This window comes from Caretta caretta, chromosome 5, assembly GCF_965140235.1.
Source record: "Caretta caretta isolate rCarCar2 chromosome 5, rCarCar1.hap1, whole genome shotgun sequence".
Taxonomy (NCBI): domain Eukaryota; kingdom Metazoa; phylum Chordata; order Testudines; family Cheloniidae; genus Caretta; species Caretta caretta.
In genome coordinates, this window is record NC_134210.1 from 87,281,906 (window position 1) to 87,308,730 (window position 26,825).

Genomic DNA, 26,825 nt, shown 5'->3' on the forward strand with positions numbered 1-26,825 from the left:
GAGCTATTACCAGCAGGAGAGTGAGTTTGTGTGTGTATGGAGGTGGGGGGGGGGGTGAGAAAACCTGGATTTGCGCTGGAAATGGCCCACCTTGATTTTCATGCACATTGTAGGGAGAGTGGTCACTTTGGATGAGCTATTACCAGCAGGAGAGTGAGTTTGTGTGTGTGTTTTTTGGAGAGGGGTGAGAGAACCTGGATTTGTGCAGGAAATGGCCCACCTTGATTATCATGCACATTGTGTAGAGAATTGTCACTTTGGATGGGCTATTACCAGCAGGAGAGTGAGTTTGTGTGTGGGGGGGTGGAGGGTGAGAAAACCTGGATTTGTGCAGGAAATGGCCCACCTTGATTATCATGCACATTGTGTAGAGAGTTGTCACTTTGGATGGGCTATTACCAGCAGGAGAGTGAGTTTGTGTGTGGGGGGGCGGAGGGTGAGAAAACCTGGATTTGTGCTGGAAATGGCCCAACTTGATGATCACTTTAGATAAGCTATTACCAGCAGGACAGTGGGGTGGGAGGAGGTATTGTTTTATGATCTCTGTGTGTATATAAAGTCTGCTGCAGTTTCCACGGTATGCATCCGATGAAGTGAGCTGTAGCTCACGAAAGCTCATGCTCAAATAAATTGGTTAGTCTCTAAGGTGCCACAAGTACTCCTTTTCTTTTTGCGAATACAGACTAACACAGCTGTTACTCTGAAACAAGAGAATGTGTGCTCTGCTTAAGTCATCAAGCAGGAAGGATAGACAAAGAAACCTTAAACAGGTAAGGAAAAACAGCAGGAAACATCCTCTCCTGTGGATTGTCTGTAACCTGAATCTCAGCTGGAAAAGTTTTCCAAGGGAGGGATTGACACTAAAATACTCCCCACCCCCCCGACGTTCTGGTTAAACTTGGATTTAAACTTGGAGAGTGGTCAGTTTGGATGAGCTATTGCCAGCAGGAGAGTGAGTTTGTGTGTGTGTGTGTCCGGGAAGAAAAAGGGGTGGGGTGTGGTGAGAGAGCCTGGATTTGTGCTGGACATGGCCCACCTTGATTACCATGCACATTGTAGGGAGAGTGGTCACTTTGGATGAGCTATTACCAGCAGGAGAGTGAGTTTGTGTGTGTGTTTTTTGGAGAGGGGTGAGGGGGTGAGAGAACCTGGATTTGTGCAGGAAATGGCCCACCTTGATTATCATGCACATTGTGTAGAGAGTTGTCACTTTGGATGGGCTATTACCAGCAGGAGAGTGAGTTTGTGTGTGGGGGGGTGGAGGGTGAGAAAACCTGGATTTGTGCTGGAAATGGCCCAACTTGATGATCACTTTAGATAAGCTATTACCAGCAGGACAGTGGGGTGGGAGGAGGTATTGTTTTATGATCTCTGTGTGTATATAAAGTCTGCTGCAGTTTCCACGGTATGCATCCGATGAAGTGAGCTGTAGCTCACGAAAGCTCATGCTCAAATAAATTGGTTAGTCTCTAAGGTGCCACAAGTACTCCTATTCTCTTGTTTGAGACAGACCTGTTTGGCAACTTCTGTTTGCTCAGGGCTGTGATTTGGAACATGTTAATAACACCATGCAGTGGAATCTTATAACTTTACACACAATGTTGCCACACATTGTGCTGGTAAAATAATGACCAAATTGAGTTTTCAAATGATAGCTCACAGGGTGTACTTTATACAAAGATTATTACAGTTGAGTGCAAGAGGTGAATACAGGGGCACAATCTGTCACAGGATGATTTTCATCTCCCCTCAGACTCAACAAATATAAAGGAATCTGATAACACTAGTTAAGAAAAAGGAGATCAGTTTTCTGAAAGGTTAAAAGATACACAGTTGTTTCAAATTATCACGAGACTGCATTTAATTGTAACCTGGGGTACTCTGCTGGACTTCCTGTCCGTCTCCCAGCCTTCCCTTAGCTGCAGTGTCCTTCCCCCCCACATCTCTGTTTGGTACTCAGATACTATTGTGATGGACAGCCTACAAATACCTATATTTGTGTGTGTGTGTGTGTGTGTATGTATATATATATATACCTCCAAATACAAATATTTGCCAGTTTTCTTGCCACTTACAGGGTGAAAATGATGATCTCAGAGGAACATTTTTGTACTTCTTTTGAAGGGACATTTCAATTCATGTCAAAACCACTGAAAAGGAAGCATCTATCTCCTCCATGAGCCCATTGTTTCCTTCCCCTGCCCATTGATAATTTGTTGCTGTAAAATCACCCGTCCCAATGACTGGGCAAAAGATGGGGAGCAGTAATGGTGAGGTTGCACATTTATTCTCCTAGAGAGCCACTGGTATAAATCCATGTCCAGTTTTTTAAAAGGAAAAACCAGCCAAAGCCACAATGTCCCTCTTTGGTTTGAACAACTATTATCCACAACATGGCATGTGTGGAGAAGGGACTATGTTAACGTGAAACTCTATGATATGAGATGTTACAGGATAAGTGTTTAAGTGTAATTGTATGATTCAGCACATTATGAGATGAAGAAAGAGAAACAGATGCAAGTGGGTGCACAGAGACATGGAAGCTTTGACTCTTGGGTGGAAGCTCCACGCAGACTGCTCACCTGGAACCTGTAGGGGGAGGTGGTAAATTTGAAGGATTATCCTTTGAGGAGAGAGGGAGCAGGATCAGAAAGGGGGTCAGCAGGACTTGACTGTGAGCAGCAGGAGGAATCACTGCTGAGCTCTTATAAGCTGAGGTTTTTCCTCTTGGAGTAAGAAATAGAAGTGTTACTGGGCACTATTGCATGCGGTGTTGTAGCCATGTCTGTTTCAGGACATTAGAGAGGCAAGGGTGGGTGAAGTGGTAATCTTCTATTGGACAGAAGCTAGTCCAATAAAATATATTTACCTCACCCACTGAGCACTATTGTTGGCTTACTTTGGTTAAACAAATATTGTTTTTTGTCAAACCCAGAAGTCAGAGGCCTATTCAGTCAGTGGGATTTCTGAAGAGATCTGCAGGGCCCTCAAAATAGTTAAGAAAAGCAACCAAGATTGCCCAGTGTTTACAGGACTGTTTCTGAGACTAAGCTTAGAGGAGTAAAAAAGAGAGGCTATACTAGCAACCCGGAGACGTTGGTATTAAACCAGGAGTGTTGTGACAGCTTACCTCAGCATGATATGCTCATCTAACTTTTATGCTTCTGTCAAGGTTCCTCCCCCACTCTGAACTCTAGGGTACAGATGTGGGGACCTGCATGAAAAACCTCCTAAGCTTATCTTTACCAGCTTAGGTCAAAACTTCCCCAAGGTACAAAATATTACACCCGTTATCCTTGGAATGGCCGCTACCACCACCAAACTAATACTGGTTACTGGGGAAGAGCTGTTTGGACGCGTCTTTCCCCCCAAAATACTTCCCAAAACCTTGCACCCCACTTCCTGGACAAGGTTTGGTAAAAAGCCTCACCAATTTGCCTAGGTGACTACAGACCCAGACCCTTGGATCTTAAGAACAATGAACAATCCTCCCAACACTTGCACCCCCCCTTTCCTGGGAAATGTTGGATAAAAAGCCTCACCAATTTGCATAGGTGACCACAGACCCAAACCCTTGGATCTGAGAACAATGAAAAAGCATTCAGTTTTTACAAGAAGACTTTTAATAAAAAATAGAAGTAAATAGGAATAAAGAAATCCCCCCTGTAAAATCAGGATGGTAGATATCTTACAGGGTAATTAGATTCAAAAACATAGAGAACCCCTCTAGGCAAAACCTTAAGTTACAAAAAAGATGCACAGACAGAAATAGTTATTCTATTCAGCACAATGCTTTTCTCAGCCATTTAAAGGAATCATAATCTAACACATACCTAGCTAGATTACTTACTAAAAGTTCTAAGACTCCATTCCTGTTCTGTCTCTGGCAAGAGCAGCATACAGACAGACACAAACCCTTTGTTTGTCTCCCTCCTCCCAGCTTTTGAAAGTATCTTGTCTCCTCATTGGTCATTTTGGTCAGGTGCCAGCAAGGTTACCTTTAGCTTCTTAACCCTTTACAGGTGAGAGGAGCTTTCCCCTGGCCAGGAGGGATTTCAAAGGGGTTTACCCTTCCCTTTATATTTATGACAGCTTCCCATTGAGTTTGAGAGTAGGAGCAACCAAGGACAATTAGGCTTCCACACCACAGGGGCATTAGCACTTTTACAACTATTCTTTCTGCATATTAAAGTGTATTTTAACCATGCTTGTTTTCCAGAATGGAATGATAATCTTTACTCATAACGCAGGATTTGGTGGTGATGGGGTACTTCAATTACCCAGACATCTGTTGGGAAAATAATATACAGAATGCAGATTATCCAACAAGTTCTTGGGATGCACTGGAGACAACTTTTTAATACAGAAGATAGGGCAAATTACTAACTGTAAGGGTAGTTAAGCACTCCCACAACCTCTCTAGGTAATTTGTTGAATATTTGTCATTGGAAGTTTTGAAGAAAAGGTTCGACAAACACCAGTCAGGAATAATACTTAGTCCTGCCTCGGTGCAGGAGACTGGATTGATGACCTATCGAGGTCCTTTCCAATTCTATGTTTCTGTGATAAAAGCATGCAGAGATCAAAGCATGACAATACTTTCAGGGACAGAATCCTTGAATACAGAGAGGAGTTAGCTAGAATTAATCTAGTATTAGATAAATCTGTCAGTACACCTTATGTTCAATAAAACATGAACACTCACAAGCTTATAAAAGCAATAGCATACCTCTCTCTCTAGCTCACTTTCACTTTTCATGATTCCTATGTATCTTAAACTAAACTGGCACCATGTCAGTGTGCCAGTCTGTGTAGGAAATGTTACACTTCATTAAAAAAAAAAGACTAAAATAGAAAGCACAATTAGAGGCATCTCAAATGAAGGAAACATCCTTAAGGTTAGGGGAAATTATAACCGTTCTTGAGTGCAAAAAGAATTAAAATATAGTGAGAGGGAAAAAATTCTTTTTTTTTTTTTAAGGAAAGATGAAAGCAAGTGTGAGAGGGTTACTTATGAAAACAAACAAAAAAAATAAAGTGAGGACAAAGCAGATAAAACAAAGCAGAAATTTCTAATGCTCAGTATGATTATGAAGAATTTGTTGTCCTACAGCTATGCTCTAGTGGTGCACCTTGTCTAATTTAACTGCCATTTCTTTCTTTGGTATAATTTTAAAAATATATCTTTTAAAATTGTGACTCCTATATAGAGTGGTAAAATATCTGACTTTTTTTACAAACAACTTGTAAGAAAATAGTTTGTAATATAGAACTAGATTAATGTAAGGCCTTGGAGGCAGAGGCTATCTCTGTGTGTGCTGTACAACACAAGACATGCTGTCAGTATTAAATAATAATAAAAATAATGTAATATAACCTATTTTTGATAGACAGATTTCAACACCTTGCAGGCCATATGTAAATTGGCCCGAAGTACCTAAGAATGGTACAAATATCACATTGTTGCAAATAACGTTCTAGGCTGGAGACCCCACTGGGTAGAAGAGTCCCTTGAGCTGCTGGTGGGAAGAACAATGGATGGTTTCTAGGCTAGTTAGGCTGCTATTAAACTCTCAGACACTTTGGAATCTTTTTTCAGTTTCATTTTAAGTGAGTGCGTTGGGATTCTCCAGGACAGAAAGGGGGATATTTGGCACTGAGAATGGACTTCAGATCACATCAATTAAATTATTTCTGATTTTGTTTCAGGAGAGACAGAAGTGGACTGGATCCATAGGGCAAAAAATAAGCAAGTCTCCAGAATGACTATAAATAGGTAAAAACAATGAGGAGTCCTTGTGGCACCTTAGAGACGCCCCAAGGACTCCTCGTTGTTTTTGCTGGTACAGACTAACACGGTGTTTGGGATTTTGTGGTTCCCAATAATAAGCAAATGAGTCAGATGCCGAGCAGAATCAAGGGTCTTTGATTCAATTCAATAAGACTTTATTCAATGTGCACAAAGGGAGAGCCCCTGGTACAAAAATCAGTCAGAGTCCCTCCAGCAAGGAGCCCCTCCCATTGCTATTTTATAGCACATGACAGTTACATAACAAGTTACATAACACAAACCTCTAACCAATCATATTTAACCTTTTTATATATGGATTTGTTCATCACATGCTATGCTTTTCCACTCCACATGTTGAGCTTGCCCCCCTCCCCTTGGCCTTTTTTAGAATGTTCCTAGGGTGGTGAGCCACAGCATGCTTCTTTATGCATAAAGTACCTTATAAATCACATTTTGTTTAAAATGAACACAAGCATACCTTTCACACAGCTTCCGCTCTGAAACCTATAAATAGGTATTTTTGGCATAAGCAAGGACTTTCATTTTATAAAAACAAAGAGCAGTTTTCAGGTATATAAGGATTAACTTGAGCAGTATTTTATAGCTCAGGGTGATACAGAGGAGGGCAGTTTTTTGTTCCATTGGGAGAAGAAAAGCACAGCTGCTTTAAAAAAACAAACCAAAAACCCCAGACAAAACACCCTACTGGGGAGAAAACATCAACACAAAAGTCAAATGAGAAAAGTTTTCAGGACTTTTAAGAAACTATTGAGTTCCCCAAACAAACTTTATTGAATAATGTTACAAACTACAGAATGGAAGCCAGCCAGAAAGGAAAACACATTGAGTATCAGGTAAATTTTTTTAAAATGTCAAGAATGTGTAATTTTGTGATATTCCTAGCTGAAATATTGCATGGCAGGATTGTCTGTGGAATCCTTGAGCTTATGAAATGGTTTGCTGCAAGGAGTACTCACAAAAAGCAGCTCATATTTTTCTAACGCAAAGAATAGTCTCAATTACCTGGTTTTTCATTATGCTAATTGTTAATACAGCAATGCGGAAATATATTGACACAGTTACACTTTGCAGATGGATAAAGTCATAAGTTTTTAAGTCATCTTAAATGTGATTATGTGTAATGGATTGCAGCCTATTGTACAATTGCACAATCCACCACAAGTAAGAAATAAGGAATTTTGAGAGCAATGGAACACTGATTAGCATAAAGCTATTTAGCCCAAGTATTTCTGTAATAGTTATACCTGGGTGGGGGGAAGGAGGGGGAGTCTGTGTTCACGCTAAACTTAGTGTTCACCCTGTGGAGTGGATGTGCTGACTTACTTATCTGGGGAAAACTAGTCTTATAAAAACACAGAACTGTGAATCTGGATATTGGGGTTTGACTTTGGGCTCTAACAGAGATTTCTGTGTGGCCTTTCACAAGCCACTTAAAATTTCTGTGCCTCAGTTTCTTCATCTGTAAAGTGTGTGTGTGTGTAGGGGGAATGGCTTACCTCACAGAGTTTTTGTGAGGCTTTTTTCATTAATATTTGTACAGCATTTTGAAATCACAAACAAATGATGATAAATATGTTCAAAATTGAATAGTAGAATCATGGAAATGTAGGGATGGAAAAGAGGTCAAGAGGTCCTCTAGTCCAGCCGTCTGAGTTTACACAGGACCAAATATACCTAGACAATCCCTGACAGGTGTTTGTATAACCTGTTCTTAAAAATATTCAAATGATGCGGATTCCAGAACCTCCCTTGGAAATTTGTTCCAGTAACTAATGATCCTTATAGTTGGAAAGTTTTTTCTCATATCTAACCTAAATCTCCTTTGCTGCAGATTAAACCAATTACTTCTTGTCCTATCTTCAGTGATCACCATCCTCTTTGTAACAGACCTTTATATATTTGACGACTGTAATCAGGTCTCCACCTCAGTCTTCTTTTCTTCAAAAATACACATGCCCAGTTATTTTGACCTCTCTTATAAGTCAGGTTTCTACACCATGTATAATTTTTGTTGCTGTCCTCTGGCGTCTGTCCAATTTGTCCACATCAGTCCCAAAGTTTGATACCCAAAATGGTACATAGTACAATAGCTGCGAGGCCTAACCAGTAGTGAGTAGATCGGAACAATTACCTTCTGTTTTGCAATTGCATCATATTGTTGACTCATATTCAGTTTGTGATCCACCGCTAACTGCTAAATTCTTTTTAGCAATACCATTGACTAGTCAGTTATTCCCATTTTGTATTGGAACACTTGAATTTTCCTTCCAAAGTGTAGTATTTTGCACCTGTCTTTATTGAATTTCATCTTGTTGGTTTCAGACCAATTCTCCAATTTATGGAAATCATTTTGAATTCTTATCCTGTCCTCCAAAGTGCTTGCAGCCCCTCCCAGCTTGGTGCCATCCTCAGAAGTGATGAGCATACTCTCCACTCTATTATCCAAGTAATTAATGGCTCACTTTGAAATACAATCGGAAAAACATAGAAGCAACAGAAATTAATACAGTTTGACAGCGAACCATTGATAACTGCTCTTTGAGTACAGTCTTTTAACCAGTTGTGTGCACCCTTCTTATAGTAATTTCATCTAGAACACATTTACCTAGTTTACTTACGAGAATGTCATGTGAGATAAGCCTGAATAAAATCAAGATATATCGTGTTTATTATGTCCCCTATCCATCAGGGCAGTAACCTTTTCAAAGAAGAAAATTAGGTTGGTTTGGCATGGCTTCTTCTTGGTAAATCCATGTTGACTATTACTTACAACCCTATTATCCTTTAGGTCAGTGGTTCATAGAGTGGGGTCCCCAGACATCTGGGGGTCTGCTGTAGGTTATGCGGGGGTCCATCCCTCAAGACATGGCAGGAATACACTGGAACAGCATTCTGGCACTTTTGCAGCATGGAGTGAGCCATTTTGTTCTCAGAACAGCATACTCATGGGCAGGGGCATTCTGGTACAGTTAATGGTTGTAATGAATAAATAACTTGTAAACAATCTGCAATTATTACTTTTCATTCCTTTTTGAGTGAATTATATATATGTAATTAAAATATACTATAATTAATAAAGTAGTGTAATTAAAAGTAATTAGTTTAGTTTATTTGTGTGTGTATACAAATGCATGCATGCACATGCACACGTTTAAATAATAAACTAACCTAACTAATAAAATAATAGCCTGAAACTTCTGTATAAAAAATGAAAGGGGTCCTTGGAAGAAAAAAAGTTTGGGAACCACGACTCTGGGTGCTTATAAATTGATGATTAATAATTTGTTCCAGTATCTTTCCGGGTTCTGAAGTTAGGCTGACTAATCCGTAATTCCCCAGGTCCTCTTTGTTCTCTTTTTAAAAGGTGGGTACTATGTTTCCTCTTCTCCAGTTGTCTGGGACTTCACCCGTCCTCCAGGAGTTCTCAAAGATAATCACTAATAGTTCCAAGATTGCTTCAGCTAGGTTTTTAAGTAACCTTGGGTGAATTTCATCAGGCCCTGCTGAGTTGGATACATCTAACCTATCTACATATTTTTTAACCTGTTATTTCCCTATTCAGGCTTGTGTTCCTTACCCTCTGTTAAATATTGTGTTTAAATAACTGGTCACAATTAATCTTTTTACTGAAGACTGAAGCAAACTAAGCTTTGAACACCTCAGCCTTCTTGATGTCATCAGTTATTAGCTCTCCTTCCCTGCTAAATAGTGAACCACATTTTCCTTCCCTCTCTCTTGGTCCGAATGTATTTATAGAACCTTTCCTTATTGCCGTCACTGGCTAGTTGTAAATCATTTTGTGCCTTAGCCTTTCTGATTTTGTCCCTGCATGCATGTACTATTCTTTTGTACTCATCTTCGATGATTTGTACATGTTGCCACTTTTTGGTATTCAGATCATTAAAGTTTTCCTGATGAAGGCACGTTGGCCTCAAACTATTCTTCCTTTCTTTCTCTCTTTTCTTCCTATCTCTTGAAGTTATGAAAACTTGACCTACTTCAGAAGAGTTGTTGAGCTTAAATTCATTAATATTTGTACATCATTTTGAAATTGCCAGAGAGAAATGTGTTCAAAATATTTCTTGCCTTTGGTATTGCAACTGCCTCCTTAGGTTGCCCTCTTCAGTTTACTCATCATCTTGCTACAAGTACAAATTCCTGCCTTGCCTACTGCTCCTCCCTTATCTATTGAATTTCTTGTCCTCAGTCTCAAAGGTGATTGAGGCCTGTAGGTGTTACTGTCATACAAATTATTAATAATAAAATACTACTATTACTCCTCCTCCTCCTCCTCCTTGATATTTCAGAGGTTTTTGATCTAGATTAACATTCAAATTTTGATTTAGGAATAGCCATTCTGGATCCCACCATTGGCCTATCAAGTTGGGAAGTTTTTCCCCATCAGAGGAAGATGATCGCAACACTCACATCCTAATTATGTATGTAAAGGTAGAAAATTCCTTCTTGAAACCTACACTGATCAGTTTACATCCTGAAGCATGAGATTTCACTCCCCTTATAAAACTATAATACTCATTAGTCCTTATATTTAACATACCTCTTGTTTACTTCCTTTGTAGTTGCCATTTTTGGAGCTTTATTACTTTTTGTGAAACTAGAGCAATTTATGATGTACAGCAGAACCTCTTTCCAAATTTCTTTCATCATCCCTTCTCTTTTGAAGATGTGATTTGGTCTTTTTTCTGAGCTGTGTAATCAGTTTGAAATTCAGCCAAAGTAAGATTGCTTTGGCATTGAAATAGAAATCCTTTTGTATTTCTTGCACTGTTTTTCATACTCTTTCATCATGATAAAAGATGACAAATTCGTGTTCATAGCATAGTTTACATTATTTATAAAACTAATAGGGGAAAAAAAACATGGATGACTTCATACCTGGCATTGACTTCTGTGATTGCCTGATGGTAATAAATTAGCATTTGTAGTCCTGAAATTTTATCGCAAACTTTTGTTGTATTCCCTTTAGCCAGTGTTCTTTTTATAAATGGACCAGTTTCCTTTCATGATCAATATTCTTGCACCTTAAATATTGGATCAATATAGCTAACTTTGTCAAATGTATATTATTCTGTCTGCCACATTCCCACTGTTTTCCACATCCATGATAACTTCTTATTTCACCTTTTCCTAAATCTCTTAAATGTTCTGAATTAAGTTGCATCTCTCAGTATTCTCCCCATGTGATACATGGGGGTGTGCGCACGTATTTTATCCAACTGTTAATAGTATTTACGTATAGCTCAGAATGACCTAGCTACTACAGTGATGCAAGCATTAGAAATACCTGCAATCTGATAACTTCTTAAGACTAAGTGGCAAGGGGGTGCAAAGGGGTTACAGGCCTCTCATAGGTCCGGTATGTACATGCTAGCTTACCAGAAAGTGTCATGTGATTTTTCAAAAAAAAAGCCTGTGTCACTCTCAAAATCAAAATAACTGCAAAATGTATGTACAAATACAATGTAAGGAGTTATGTATAGATACAGAAAATATATTCTTAAAGTCTGTAGGTACTGGTCACCAGCAAAAGTGAAAAACAGGCCATCTGTCAGACAAAAGTTGTTAAACACAATTTACATGTGAACAGATAAATGAATATTGTTTCGTTTACAATGGGTGTCTCATCTTGAGCTGAAAGCAAATGAAGGATTGTGAGGACTTCAGAGGAAACAAATCTAACAGGAAGAGAAAAACAGGAGGAGGAAGAAAACCCTTTTCTGGGGAGTACATTTCCAAGATTTGCTTGAGTATATTTGGGGGGAAGAAGGGATGCCCAGGCACACTTCACTGATGAAGTAAAAGGACTGGGCTTTTACCTAATTAAAAAGAGATCTCAGCCAGGTTGGTTGAAAACATTAACAAGAATTTTGGATGAGATAAAACTTCTTCAGACAGGAGGTTAACCTGTTAAGTTTAGTCTTTAGAAAGCGGGTTATGATTTTGGTTTATATGTAACCATTTGTTTCCAATCTTTTTACTCATGATTACTTGGATTTTTGATGATGATAAACATATTCTTGTGGTCCTCAGATGAATCTTAAAAGTTGGTGTGTTTTGCTTCTTTGGGACCAGCGGCCCAGTTAATTCTGTGAGTGTTTATTGGATAAGGGGCTGAACAGTACAGGGAACGTGCTGATGATTTGAAGTCTGATGCGTGCTTATTGCTACCTGTACAGAGACAGGGAGGCCTGGAAGGTAGTACGTATATTGCCAGAAGCTGGTGGATTCAGGGATCTGATCTGCAGCTGACATAGTCAAGGCTGCCTCACACTAAGGTAACGTGGTGATGAGGTGCCTCACAATCCTTGGTACCCCAGGGGACTGCCACAATACCTAAGATAGATAAATATATAGCTAGATAGCTGGCAAAAGATGTGAGGAAGTAATTTCATTTTTGTGGACTCACGAAAAGAAAGACAATTTATGAAAGAAATCTCAGGTTCTATTGTTGGAAAAGCAAAAGGCAGTTATTTGTGGGTAACTTGTCACATGACTTGTCACCATGAAAAGATGATATGCTGCAAAATAGTTACCTTAAAAGTGACATTGTTAAAATGGCAAATGTCTATCTGTTAGAACTCAGTAATGCATTTAGTCAAATCTTCATTTGAAAGGCATTGAATTCTGAACTGACTTCTACATGCATACTCCCAAACATAACGGTAGTGTCATGCCCCTAGGTTCTGTCAAAATGAGATTGTTGGATGAGATAAGAGATGAGACAAGGGGGGTGATGTAACTGGATATCATGTCCCCAGCTATGATCTCACTGGAAATGCTGGACATACTCATATTCTTAGGGCATTGTCCTAGCACCACCTCTGAATTAACTATTGCATCAGTTTTTTAACAGACACTAAGTTATACCTATCTGAAGAAAGAAAATACATGTCAAAATAGAAAGTGCTTGCAATAAATATATCTAGTTATTAAAAGTAAAACAAGTGCAAACAGATTTTAAAAAAAATAAAAATACTTGTAACTTTAGAGAAAATTAATGAGTTAATATTTTAAAAGTGAAGTGCTCTGTAAAAGTGCTCCTCCTGTCCTCCAGGGAGAGGTTAATCTGCATGACTTTTAAACATGTGCACGCACACACATACACATTCAAATTTGCTTTAAGCAATGCAATAAGTACAACACAAGTGTAACCCTTCTGCCTGTCAGAGTTGGCAGCAACAAGGGCCGGGTTCAATATCTAGAGGATCCATTCCAATAACACAATGCAAACCGGCTCGAGCCCCCACCCAGTGACCTGGGACAAATATATACCACCCCCCTGGGCGCCTCCAAGAGGCAATACTTCCCCTCTCGCAAGCACTTAGTCTGAGTATAGCAAAAAGCCTTTTAATAACAGAGAGAAACAATGTGGCATTATGTTGGGGAAACACCACCAACAGGATTCATAACACAACCCATGAGCAAAAAAACCCACCCCAAGCAAATTGGGGCATGCCCTTTCCCTTTTGTTCTTGAGTCCAGCAACCCCAAATCACCCAAAGTCCCAAAAGTCCAATGACCCAAAAGTCTCTGTCCCTGGTCAGGGCAGCCCCAGAGTTCAAAAGTTTATCTACAGAGCTTTACCTCCCAACCTGGGTGGAGATGCGGGCGGAGGTAAGAGGCACCTTACATGATCTGAAGCTGACCACCCCACAGCTCCATAGGCCTTCGCTCCGCTCCGCCAGCCGCCCCACAAACTGCTTCGCTCAGCTCCGCTCTGCGGCCCACACGCAGCTCCCACCGTCCCACGAACTGCTCCACCAGCCAATCCACGAACTGCTCTGCATCCCACCAGCAGCTCCCACCGTCCTATGAACTGCTCCACCAGCCTGTCCACAAGGCACTCCAGCCATCCCGCAAACTGCTCCACAATATATCTTCAGGCTCCCCCACTACTTAACACAACACTCAGTGATTTCAGCTCTTAGTCAGTTCAGCTCTTTGGTGAATTCAGCTTGTTGTAGGGGAGCCTCAGTGCTGGTGCACTTTTAGCCCAAAGTGAGCTCAGCAGCCTGTAACTAGACTTCTAATGAATTAGCTCTGATATTCCCCAGTGGAGAGAGGAGGAAGTGCAATTAGCATGTAAGGCCCTCACCAAGGGGCCCATGCCACCAAGTATTAATACTTGTCCTCAGCCTCTCTCCATTCACAGAGTTTTGGAACCCATGACCCTTGCCTAGCGAGTGCTACTTAGTTGATGGTGAATCCCTCCATCATAACAAAAGGCCAAGTACAGTTCCAAGCACAGTTCCCATAATCAGGGTAATAACAATTTATTCTTCCTGCCCCAATACCAGAGACACTGGGGATCCTACAGCAGCCAAAGTGACCATTTGGGCAGCTACGGTCTCTTTCTAGGCAGGGTGGTTGTGCCTATGCAAATGAGATCGGCCCCTGAAGTTCTTTTCCACAACTTGCCACACCTGACCACCAGATGTCAGGGTGGAGCTCATCCTGACACTGCTTACACAAGCATACATAGAACTAACCTTACCCTTGCCACTCCCCCCTCCTTCCTAAAACCATTAAGCGTGCATCCAAACCAACCTGAAAACTATTTAAACCATTTTAAACATGCATTCAAACTAGCTTTTACTATTTTAATTTATTTTGTATTTTATTTTGCAGATAAACTGTCCTAATTTTCCAAGAAAGTACCTTGGGGCAGGGAGAGTTGGTTTCTAGTTGAAATCCTCAGGATAGCTGTGTCAGTGATCACAAAACAGTAGCTCTCCATTGTAATATAGATACCTAGTTTGTAGAAAACACACAGAAAACATGTTAACTACTTTCTGAGGCACTGGTATCAAAGTCATGCAGGTATTTCAGGAACACACATTTCCCCCTTTGCCTCTCTTTTTACATGTAGCTTTGATAAGATCAATGCAGTGCAGTCTTTCTGTAAAAATATATACACTTTTTATCTAACAGAAAGGCTTTACCAATTTTGCTACCCTAATATTATGTCTTCTAAAATACCAAAAGAGTATATATTCTTACTCTTTCAAGGCACATCTGAACATCGAGTTCACATAGGGCAAATATCCACAAACAAAAGCAGAGGCATTTAAACATACATGCAAAAGAACACGTGTATGGCCTACACATATTCATATGTGGTTTTATAACAATTTCAGAGAACTAAAATAAGTTCTGATATCCCATCACACACACATGCAAAATCTATATACATTATCCTACAAGCATGCAGTATATGCCCAGATACAGCTCATGGTACATAGACACATTCATACTTGATTTGTCTTCATTATTTTATAGAAAAATCACACATAACCTAGCTTAAATGAAATCCGATGGTGTGAGAAATAGGACTACATTTATTTTCTATTAATTTGTTATCAAAGTTACAAATTAACTTTTGAGTAATGTCTTATAATTAAGCAACAAAATGCCGGTCTTGATTCTGGAGACAGCAAGTTTTAGGAGTGGGAATCTTTAATAGGAAACATTTGCACTCTTTGTTTTGTTATATATACATTTGGGAGCTTGGCATTATGTGCATTTTAGCAAAAAGGCCTGTACTCCTAGGTATAGAGGCAATTCTCCATCTGGGAAAGTGCACAGTGATGCTGAGTAGTGTTGGTTCAAGGTAGGTGTTCTTCAAAGGACAACATAAGTTAGTCCTGCTAATGAAACCTTCTGTAACCATCCGATGAAGTGAGCTGTAGCTCACCAAAGCTCATGCTCAAATAAATTGGTTAGTCTCTAAGGTGCCACAAGTACTCCTTTTCTTTTTGCGAATACAGACTAACACGGCTGTTACTCTGAAACCTTCTGTAACTGACTATCTTCTGTCTAGGACCTGATATTTTAATGGGGTCAGGAAATGCTTGCACCACAAATGTGTGACTAATTTCTGCTTGCCCAATGCAAACAGTTTCATGGACTTCAGCAAAACTACTTGTCTGAGTAAGGAGAGCAGGATTTGGCTTGGGAGATACAGAAGTCATTGAGAAACAGGCAAAGTGCTGAGAATCACTATGGAAAACCATTGAAGAAATCTTACACCATCACCACATTTCTTCAGTTGCTGAATTTTTCTGTTTCTGTATATATTTAATTACCTGTTCAAAGTTGAGACAGAAAGAGACCACATCAGAATAGTCCATAGTTCAATGGCTAGGGTATTCACCTGGGATTTGAACATTGGTTTCCTACCTCTCTTCTCATCTGGCAGAAGTGGGTATTGAACCAAGGTCCCCCACACCCTAGGTGAGTTCTGTAACAACAGGGCTAAAGGTTAGGGGGGGCTGCTGGCACCTCCTCCCTGGGCTGTTAGATGTGCATCGCTGCTGTGAAAGGGCTTAGGAACCTGACTCCAGGAGAGGGGTTCCGACTGTGAATCCCCAGCAGAGATAGGTGCTTACCTCCAAGCTGGGCTGAGGTGCCTAACTTTGTGAGAGGTGGGGCTTAGGACACACCCCTCTTATTGGTATTTGCTATTGAATAGTTTAGGCTGGTCTCCACTTAGTGTGCAGGCTTTTTGGGATTTCATTCTTTAGGCACCTATGTCTTCCTGTGCACTGTATAGGGTCCCTAGGAGCCTAGCTCAGGATTTGTGGTTTCCTAAAAGTTAGTCAGTGCAAACCTGAGCTTTGCAACACCTAAGTCCTTTTCTAGGCCTGGGCCTTAGTTGCTTTTAAAAAGCCAATCCCTAAGTAATAGTTTTACAAAGTCAAACAAATTAATTTTATCAATAAACTATGAATGTTTTCTAACATGTTGCAAAGATGTGCAAAATTTAAAAATTCTATTTTGCTGACAACATTATTGCAACGCCAAAGGTTTGCTTTCAAAGCAAAATAATGATTCCTGATAAGCTTTGTGTGAACTGAAACCTCAGGATCTCATTGGTCCTGAAAAACTTATTCCCCCATGGAGCACTTATTCATGTCTACAAGGGCTAGAAGTCAACCCCAATACTGAATTTGGAGAGCACCTGTGAAGTAATTTGTGAATTCTAACCCTGCATATTGGGAAAGAACAGGAAGATTGAATGCTCCTGGTTCACGTACATATAAGAGTATCTGGTGCTGATGGATATGTGATTTCAGTGTTTGGAATCAAGAGTGTACAATTTTTTGTAATATGGTCCTGAATATCTATATCTCCACTATTTAAAACTCTCTTTTTAATGAACTCGTAGTGTTATTTCTTACTATCTGATAACTCTCTTTCCATTGAATCCCTGGCTGTGCAAACTTGCAAGTACTCAACCCTATTTGTTGCACTGAAGAGCATATAGCTGGAGTTATATGTATGTGTATTGTAATTATAAGTACTTCCTGGATGATCTAAGACTAAAGTTATGCCTGACATCTGTGTGCTTATAAACTGCAATTTCTTGATAGGTGACACACTGAACTTGTTAAGATAGTTAAATCAGTAGTTAATATCTGTTTACAAATGCCAGTAGAGAAATCTGGACTAGTTGCATTAAAATAAAAAAGTGTTACAGCTAATCTGTTCCTATCTGACTTTAACTCTGTAATCCATTTATTCACATCCCATAATTAGCCCTTACAGAAATGATGGAACATTGCATTCGTGATTTCAAAACCTGTCACTGTGCTGCTTTTCTCACTGCAAGACATCCGTTAATGTTTTCCCTTAAAACAGCATCAAGGAATAAGAGTCGGCCATCGCCCTCTTTCTGACCTGAAAATTAAATACAAATAAATATGTTAATTAGGGATGGGTGAACCAGTTTGGATAAAATAAGAAAACTTTGAGCAGGACACAATACAAACTTTGGCGATTTGTTGAACCCCTTAAGCAGATTGGGGTTGCAGGTTGTGGTGGCACAGTAAAATTGAAATGGAAGGTCTACAGAGAGCAAAGCAAAACAAAAGCAAGGATGTAGTTAGAGGAAAAAAATAAGGAAAAGAGGCTCGAAACCTGAAGACCCCTAAGAGATTCATGCATGGGAAATTTCTAAGGTTCCCAACAAAAATGCAAGCAGCTTGACAAGGCAAAAAGGGATTAGAAGCCTCTGAATACAAAAAGTATTCATGTATCATGGATTTGACCAGCTGAGGGAAGTAGATAATCAATGAAAGCTCAATACTGAGGGGGTGAGTCTTTAGAAAAGATCCAAGAAACTGGACTGGAGGCAAAGGAAAGAAGATTATTTTTATATATAAAGGGAAGATTGAAAATAACTGAGCTATGAGCCTTAGGGATAGCTGGAAATGGGTTTGAATTATTATGGCTCAAATTAAAGTTTAAAAATGAATGTATTGAGAAAATGAATTTGCTGATGAAGAGGAGAAAACGGCAATTAAAAAAGACTTGAGGGAAGGACACATTAACTGTAATGCGAGATTTAAATGACCATACCCAGACAAGAATTAAAATACTAAGATGATCAATGTGACAACAATGTGGTGATGTACATGAGTTAGGAAGCAAAGTAACTATAGGTAAGACAGAGACACACCCTGTGAAGAAGAAGACTTAAAGTGGAGAATATAAAAAGAATCTATTAAAAATTCAACATTTCCTCATCATTATTACAGATATCTCCTATTCTAATACAGGATAAAAGTGTGGTATCTCAGACACTATGTAATTTTAATAATTACTGAATGTTTAATAGTGACCACTACAGTTGATTGATTGAAACATTCTGAAAAATCAAAAATTTGATATTTTTACATAATAATTTTTCACCCTTTTCTGATTAGGTCTGGTGAAAATTGTCATATAAGAAAAAGTGAGGATGTTGTTTTTCAAGTACATAAGAAACAAGAGGTCAGAAAGCAGAGAGCATAGGTTTTCACAGCTGGAAATCTCATTTATTGGCTGATGAGTCTTTAAAAAAAAAGGGGGTAAAAAAGTAAGGAAACCTATCCCACAAAGTTTGCAAAGAATGAATAGGGTTGGGAGAATCAGATGCTAGAAACAGATGTGTTGTAGGAGTGGAAGCCGAACACCGAAAGAAACTGGGACACAAGATTTGATAAAGTACCAGTCAAAGTGCAAATAAACAAGAGGTTAGTGATTGACTATATGGAGAAAGTAAACAGAATGTTTGTGTTCAGCATTGTCAGTGATTTACCCAAGATTCCACATGAAGTTCAGTCCTCTGTAGCTACTAACAATAGGCTATCTTTTCTATCTGGGCTCAGGTGATTACTGGGACTCTATACAGAAAATTAAGACTAGTTTTCATGAAATGAAATATTGCAGAATGTATATCTTTGAACTTTGATTTCAGATTCATGCTATTATTTTATTCAGCATGTTTCTTGGCATTAAGGAAATTACAGATGAGGTCTCCCATAGCTAATTTAATACTATCTAAAATCCCATTGATGGTAACAAAGACTGTCCTAGCGAACAAAGTATTTGCCTTCTGTTATAAGTACAATGGAGCCTGACTTTCAAACTGCAGGCTCTATGCTCTGCCTGTCCCCCCCGTCCACCCCCACCCCCCCAAAAAAGTGCAGCTATTGTTAAGATATTTTTTCCAACAGAGCAATAAATTAATTTTTTACCACTTGTGCAAAGAACTATGTGTAAAAATCTATTAAAATATTTGACTAATCTCTCTGTGGAGAGGTGGATTGAATACACTGCAGAGAAAAGCACTAGCAATACCTATATACGTATAAAATGTTAGACACACCAAACCGGATTCTCTTCTCGTTCTGGTGTAAATTAGGAGTGACTTCATTTGAAGTCAGGGGTCTCAATCCACAGCTGTGATTGAGGAGTCCTCATACCAGCTGAGGAAAGGAGTGGAAGTGCACAAAGCTACCTGTTTTGTGCTCCCCCAGTTCTGAGCCAGTCCCTTGTTGCAGGTTAGAACTCCAACCTGTTGCAACTACCAATGGTCTCCAGGGGTGATTATAGCAGCCAGGGATCACAGGGGCATGCCACAGCTTGGGCCATTCTCTATTTCCTGCAGCCACACCTCCTACGTTGGCAGCTGAGAAAGGGGAGACATAGGATCTTCTACACAGGGTTTATACTACCCAAGGATGCCACTTATGCAGAGCAGCTGTTCCAAGGGCCATATCGATTGGGGTTAGGACTCTTTTATGCTGTGTGATCACACAAACCATCCTGAGCATAGCCAATAGAGTTGCATCAATGTAAAGCTGTTAGAAGAGAATCAGACACACTGTATATGTTGTATATATTTTACTTATATGCGCGCACACACACTCTCTCACTCACTCACTCAAAAGGAAGCTGCAAACTGCCACAGGTTTCTTTGCTTCATTCTGTCTTGCTCTATGAAAGAGGTAGAATTGCAGCTTTGCAAACGCAGTACGTAGGTATAAGAGCTACATGAAAAGAATTTCCTGGTGTGACAGAACCTAATTTTCAGACTTTGTAATAGTAATGAACCCATTTGTTTTTATATAAACCAAAATCTTTCTTGAAAATGGAGTTTGGGTGTACACCAAATCTGACTCCTATTTTTAGTCGTTCACCCTCTTTTTTGTTTTCGTTTTTTGCCCAACCCCTAAGTATCACAGAAGTATAGCTTCATGTACCTTGGTTACAGTTTTCATGTAATTTTCAGCAAAATGCTGCACAAAGCATTGTGGCAGTTCATTTAGGACAATGGAGTAAAGAGGCTCAGAATTGGAGCATTGAAAGAGAAATAGGACAATAGACTTAATGAAAACTTGCAAGGTGCAATCTACCGGGTAAACATTGGTGAAAACTATTGAGTAAAACTGGACAAAAGAAACCTACTTTGAAGTGGCAGGGAGTATGAGAGTCGCTGGAATGAACATTAATGAAAATAGTCTCTCATTTATCCTCCAGAGCAGTGGGAGGACAAAATAATTTTGGCAAAGCAGCGTTAAATAAAATCAAAGCATTTTGGGTGTTTTATAATTGTCATCTGTCTGGCTATGATGAAAGACAGAAATAAAAACAGCCAGCAAAGAGAGAAAGGTGTGTCAGGAGGATTTAGAAGGAGAGAAAAATTCAAAAACAATTTCCATACTGTCTTACCTATTCATCCGTGGGTGCTGAAATGGTAAAAGCAGTTTCTTGTACTTTTAGCACCATTTCCATCTTCAAATAAAAGTGTAAGAAGAAATGAGATTAAAGGAAATAACATTTGAAAGCAATATAGAAAAAGAATAATTTATTTGGAAGTCTGAACACGTCTTTGGTGCTTGCTCCTCTACTTTAACACATTCCCCTTGAAAAGTGAGCAGTTTGGGGCCAAGCACAGTCCTAGCATACCTCCACTGATCTACTTCATTAAATGGAGTTGCCTCGACTTACATGGTGGTTAAATTTGGCTTCTGATGTTCACATAAGCTAAACAATTAAACAACGTAGTGAAAAACAATTATTTCTCCAGTGTATATGACTGTTGCGTACCATGGACTAGATTTTTCCACTTGTACTCATATAGAGTACTACCTTCCTATGCAAACAGTCCCACTGCAATCAGGGAGTAACTCCTGTATCTGTTACTGTGTGAATGAAGGCAATAAAACTGATTATTTTAGGGAAATCAATAACAAGAATAAAATTTTGTGAGCTGACTTGGCTGAATTTATTTTAAATATTGTACAGTAGCAGCAATAAGTGGCAGAAGAACATTTGCAATAGGTTTGCTATGCTTCTGTTTACCTATGTGTTTTGCGTCAAGTAATGGTTTCCCACTGCAGATGTAGTTTCACCTCTATAAAAATTAACAATTTATGTACAGTATTCTATTTATGCTCCTTAAGCAAAGAAAAGCCAAATATTAAATGGCTCATTAACGGTTTCTAAAACTCTACTTTAAAGAAGTCCCCTCTTCCCCCCTCTAGCTAGTCATTGTCACCATATTAGGCAGGCAGTTGTGGCAAGGGATTAAAGGTGGAGTGGTAAGAAGCACGGCTCCCCATTCACTCTTTGATGTGAGGGAGGATTATTCTCCCGGTTCCCAACAGCAAACGAGAAAGGGAAAGAGCCTCCTTGCACCTTCTTCAACCGCTGGTTGTGGCCAATGAGTCTATAGTTATGTGGATCTGCTGGTTCATATCGTGGTTGTGTAGCGGGCTGTAGACACTGCACTCTATCCCCAGATTGGGGAGAAGGATTCTGAATCCCAGAACTGGCCACATAGTTTGCCTCTTCACAGATTGTATACTCAGGCTTAACTCAATAACCAGTATTTCTCACTGAGACAGAAACTACTTTATAGCAGATTTTTATAAGCTCGTCACATGAGCCATTTAATATTTGGCCTGTTGCTGTAGAAGAATAGATAGAACACCTTGCACAAGTTCAATGGTGAAGTTTTACTAGTTGTTTAAAGTGTAAGAAAGAAAATATGGTGGACAAAGGGAAAATCCTTGGGGAGGAAAGAAAATGTTATTGGTTAGATAGGTGGAAATAAGGAGGAAATGATCAATTCTGGAAGCTCACTCAGGCAGAGAAGCAAGGAAGACCTACAGTATGGAAGGAATCAGTAAAGCTGGATAATGAGTATGGATTTAGCAGGAGCAAGTAGATAAATATTATAGTAAGGACTGTTTTGGTGTAGTTGGAGGAAGACAGATTTTAGAGGATTGAAGAGGGCATTCGTGGAGAGGAAATGAAAGTATTGGTAATAGAGGAGTCCACTCAAAGCAGTTTGGAGCTAAAGAGAAGGAGGAAGAGAGGGGTACAAACTGAGTAACATCACTGAACTTAACAGGTTTACACTTTAGCTAGAGTCAGGGACAGCAGAATTATTCCCTAGTATTTCACGAAAAAATGTTGCTTTTATGCAGCATTAAATATGTCAATGTTCTGCATTCTTCCTCTCCTTAAAATAAACAGGAAACGATGTTTTCTGAGTCCATTACAGGACTGTATTCGAAAAATTTTAAGAAGCTGTAATAAGACATAATCAGTGTTCCTACCGCCTAGCTGGACATATGGGAGCAAGTGCAGTGTCAATTTATATTCAGATGAAAGACTGCTTTTGGCCAATGTTTTCTTAATTTGTCATCAGATCTGCCATCATCATTTGAGCGAAATTGTACATTATATAAAATGCTGTATTGGATTCTATCAGATTTGCTTTCTTAGCCATGTACATGATTATTAAATGTGATTTAAAAAAAACCAAGGCTTATAACAGCGTATGAACACTCAACGAGGTTTGGAATAATTCAGTATAAATGCCAACAAGAGAGAGCTAAATTCTCATCTTGGAGAGTCTCAGAACTTAGTTTAGAGTTCAGTGGGCAATGGTGAAAAATTAATGTTTAGAATCCTAAAACCAAAACCATATTTCACTATAAATACATTCTGAATGGGCTCCTTTGTGGAAACTTTATTTCTATAATTTGAGTATGTGTTTTTTGATTTCCTGCCATACTATGTTTAGGCATCTAATAAAACACATTTGATTCCCACTAAAACTGATTTTTGCTTACTGTGCCAAAAAACACAGTTTCATTTTGCAAGCCAAATTCTGCTCTTGAATGCATATGAATGGCCTGTACTGACAGCAATAGGAGTTTCCTTGTATAACTCTGAGCAGAATTCAGCACTTCGGGCTCAGTGCTCTAGGTCAGATTAATGTTCCAAGGAGTTAATCAGTAAGTGCAAGGGTTAGACCAAAGGAATATGTCTGTGGGCAGAATGCATATTCTACACCTAATTTATTCTGGAAGCACAAATGTTAATACTAGTACAGAGAGTTCTACTCATTTGTGTCTTCAAATAGAAGCATTGTTCAGGTTTCATTTTTAAGACCATTAGAACACTTGGCTTCCAAAAAATTAGTAGGGTTTTGTATGTGGTATTTTTCCCCCTAGATGTGTAAAGTATCTTTATACAGAATTCATAGAAACTGCCAAGGGTGCACTTTTCCCTCACTGTGTACCTGCAAACCTGTTTGCCAAGGGCTTAATATGAGGCTTCCATTTTGTTTCATCTAATCATGCTATAGTCTTTCTTAAAGATGGATAGATATTACAGGAATGGGTTATTGCCTCAATATGCTCCTGAAAAGTAATTTGATTTATAGATCCCTGCAATTACAGAAGGCATTTTGACCCTGGATTTACATTTAGTGTGTGAAACATACACAAGGCATCTGAGTCCAGGTTTCACATTTAGATGGATAAACAAAGAGGATTCCCGTTACCCTCTAGAACAGAATGCTATTTTAAAAACAGAGGCAGAAACCAGGTGAATGAACTTCACTACAATTTACTGCACAATAAAAATTACAGAAAGGTGAAAAATCTTGCCATGAGAATTACCAGAGTTTCAGTATTTGGAGGAGAGAAAACATCATAAAGGGAGGGGGTCATAGCAGAAAGGCAGGTAAATTTGTAGTAGTAAAAAAGACCAAGCAGGTTTGGATTGATCATGCATATGGAGGACTGGATATTACAGGGGATTGTCAGTGAGTCATGAATCTTCAACCTATATGCCACTGTTTCTAAATCTGAGTTAGTAGTGACCAATTATTGTTACTTCCTAATGGCTGTTTGATGATCAATATGAAAGGATGTAATGAGCGGAACACAGTTAATAAGAGACATATATCCACATCATAATTGACAGCAGTTGGCCTATTTATTGGCTGCCTTAACAGAAAGGAAAATGATCACTACAAAAGATGGCCTCACCAGATAATCACTGAAGCACACTAATGGGGTGGGAAATTTTGCATTCCCTATCTCTGCCAGTGTTCTAGCTATTCTGGGTGTCCAGAGCTGTCAGTCTAGCACCTTTCATAACCAATACATTCAGTTATGAAAAATGACCACGTATCTACTTTCTGTAGGGGGATTCAGTGCTGAAACTTGTGTTTTTATTTCATTATGTGCTTTGGATGGGATTCCTATTAGGCCTATTTTCAGCTCTGTGAAGTTTGCTTAATTTGCAGTGTCTGCAACAGTAGTTAATAGTAAATCAATGATTAATTGAAATAAATCCACCACTCCAGATGCTCTGGTAGAACATTTTACAGCAGTAATTACATTTTTAATAAATAATGGTTACATTACATAATGCTAGTGATTGTCCCCATGGACTGCAACATATGTAAGTCAGGGGACTTTTTTCTTTTCCACTCCTCTATATCTGTTGCTCGCAGCTTATTTTCTGTTTTAATATGTTGAGAAGAAGTATCTATATAGAGGCTTTCACTTGCTCACCTTAAATATTTCATTCCCCCCTTTGTTGATGATAAGCTGTGTCATACAAATGGGGTTAATTATTTTTATTTCTGGAGGCTTGTTCTAATTTGGAATGATTTTTGTAAATTTCTTTTTCATCCTCCAAATGTAGGTCTAAAAATGTCCTCCGCCCCACTCCAGATCAAGATTTGTTTTACCCAAGAACAAACTAGACTGGTAAGGTGAAACCCTGAAGTGTCCTAAGGAAACTGTATACAAGTATAACTAATTGGTTCCCACTAATGAAATTCAATTTTCAAATTAAAAATCATAAAACAATTTGTATATGTTTTTAAAGATTGGTTGAAAACTAGCAACTTCTATGTAGAGATTGGTGCACTGACTACAGGAGCAGAAACAAATATGTCCTGTCTTTTTATTGTTGTCTTAGAAGAACAAATAAACTAAATAAAATAAACAAATAAAATAAATATCCCTATCAGAAAGTCATAACCTGTATGGATAATACGGAGCAAGCAATTGTTAGCAATGCATAAGACTTTCCCTCTTGATAAACCATAGCAAACCTTACCTGCATTTGACAATATAAACCAATGACTATAGAAAAATATGTGGATAAATTTGTAAATGGTAAAACGCAAACAGAATTTTGCACTGTTACCTGTTAATAGCACCTTGCGATAAACCAGCTAACATGTAATTACAATGATGTGAGAATGGAAAACAAAACAACCTCCCCATCCTGCCTCTGCATATTAATACTTTTACAATGACTTGGTTTACTCAGGGATGAGCTCTGGTCCAATTGTACAGATGGAAGAAGAAAACATTACATATTTCTCTATGGCATTGATCAAATGACATACAGGACCCAAATTATGCACTACTAATTTACTGGAGGTGAAATTTAAATGTCATTATTTTGAAAGGATATGTACAAACTTTGCAAACATACAGGAAGCCTATCATCTATGGCTCGGTTTAAGGATATTCAAAGCAAACCATTCAAAACATATTTACCTCAAATTGCAGCTAAGTAGTTAGACAACACCCATGTAGTATCATCTCCATGTTTGTAGGGCTGAGCACATCCATTTAAAGAAAAATATTTTTTCCATACCACTCTTTTCTATATGTTAACTTTCACATTTGAAAGTTATTTTTGTGTATTTTGTTTCATGGAGAGTTTCTCCTGTGCCTTTTGTTGCCTCAAACATCTGCCAAAGCTAGGACCTGCATTATCAGCAAACTTTGTTAGGTTAAGAAGGACAAATTGGGACTCCCTCAGGGAACCTTTGAAAATCTTAGACTAACTGGGGTGGCACTACAGAATAACATAAGGTTCCTCTGCCACAACAGTGCTTTTCAGTCCCTCTGCTGACTGTACATACTCTGAAGAGCAACCATCCCGCAGTAAGCAATAGCTCTACTTCAGGCCATATGCAGTCAAAGATAGCAAATAGGCCCTCCTCATCACCCCCCTGCTATTGGCTTGATACCTTGCTTCTGCACTTTCCAGTTCTCTCTTGCACATAGCAGAAGATTTTCAGCACATAGAACCATGTGCAAATCATGGTGCCACAGTTGGACGTGAATCAGGGTGGACGTGAGCCAGTTGATAAACTCCTTGTGTACTCGGATCCAACCATACGAGGCAAACAACTATCCCCTGTGGCTCTGCCACGTGCTGGAAATGGAACTGGACAGGGTATCCTGTGGCAGATACTTTTGTAGGCCAGCCACTGCCCAAGTGGGCCTTCTCTGAGGTCTGCTCAGTGTTTTGTTTCTCTCCTGCTACATCCATATACACTCACATTAAAGGTTTTTTTTTCCCCAAAGTGGGCAGCGAAATCACGTCCTTT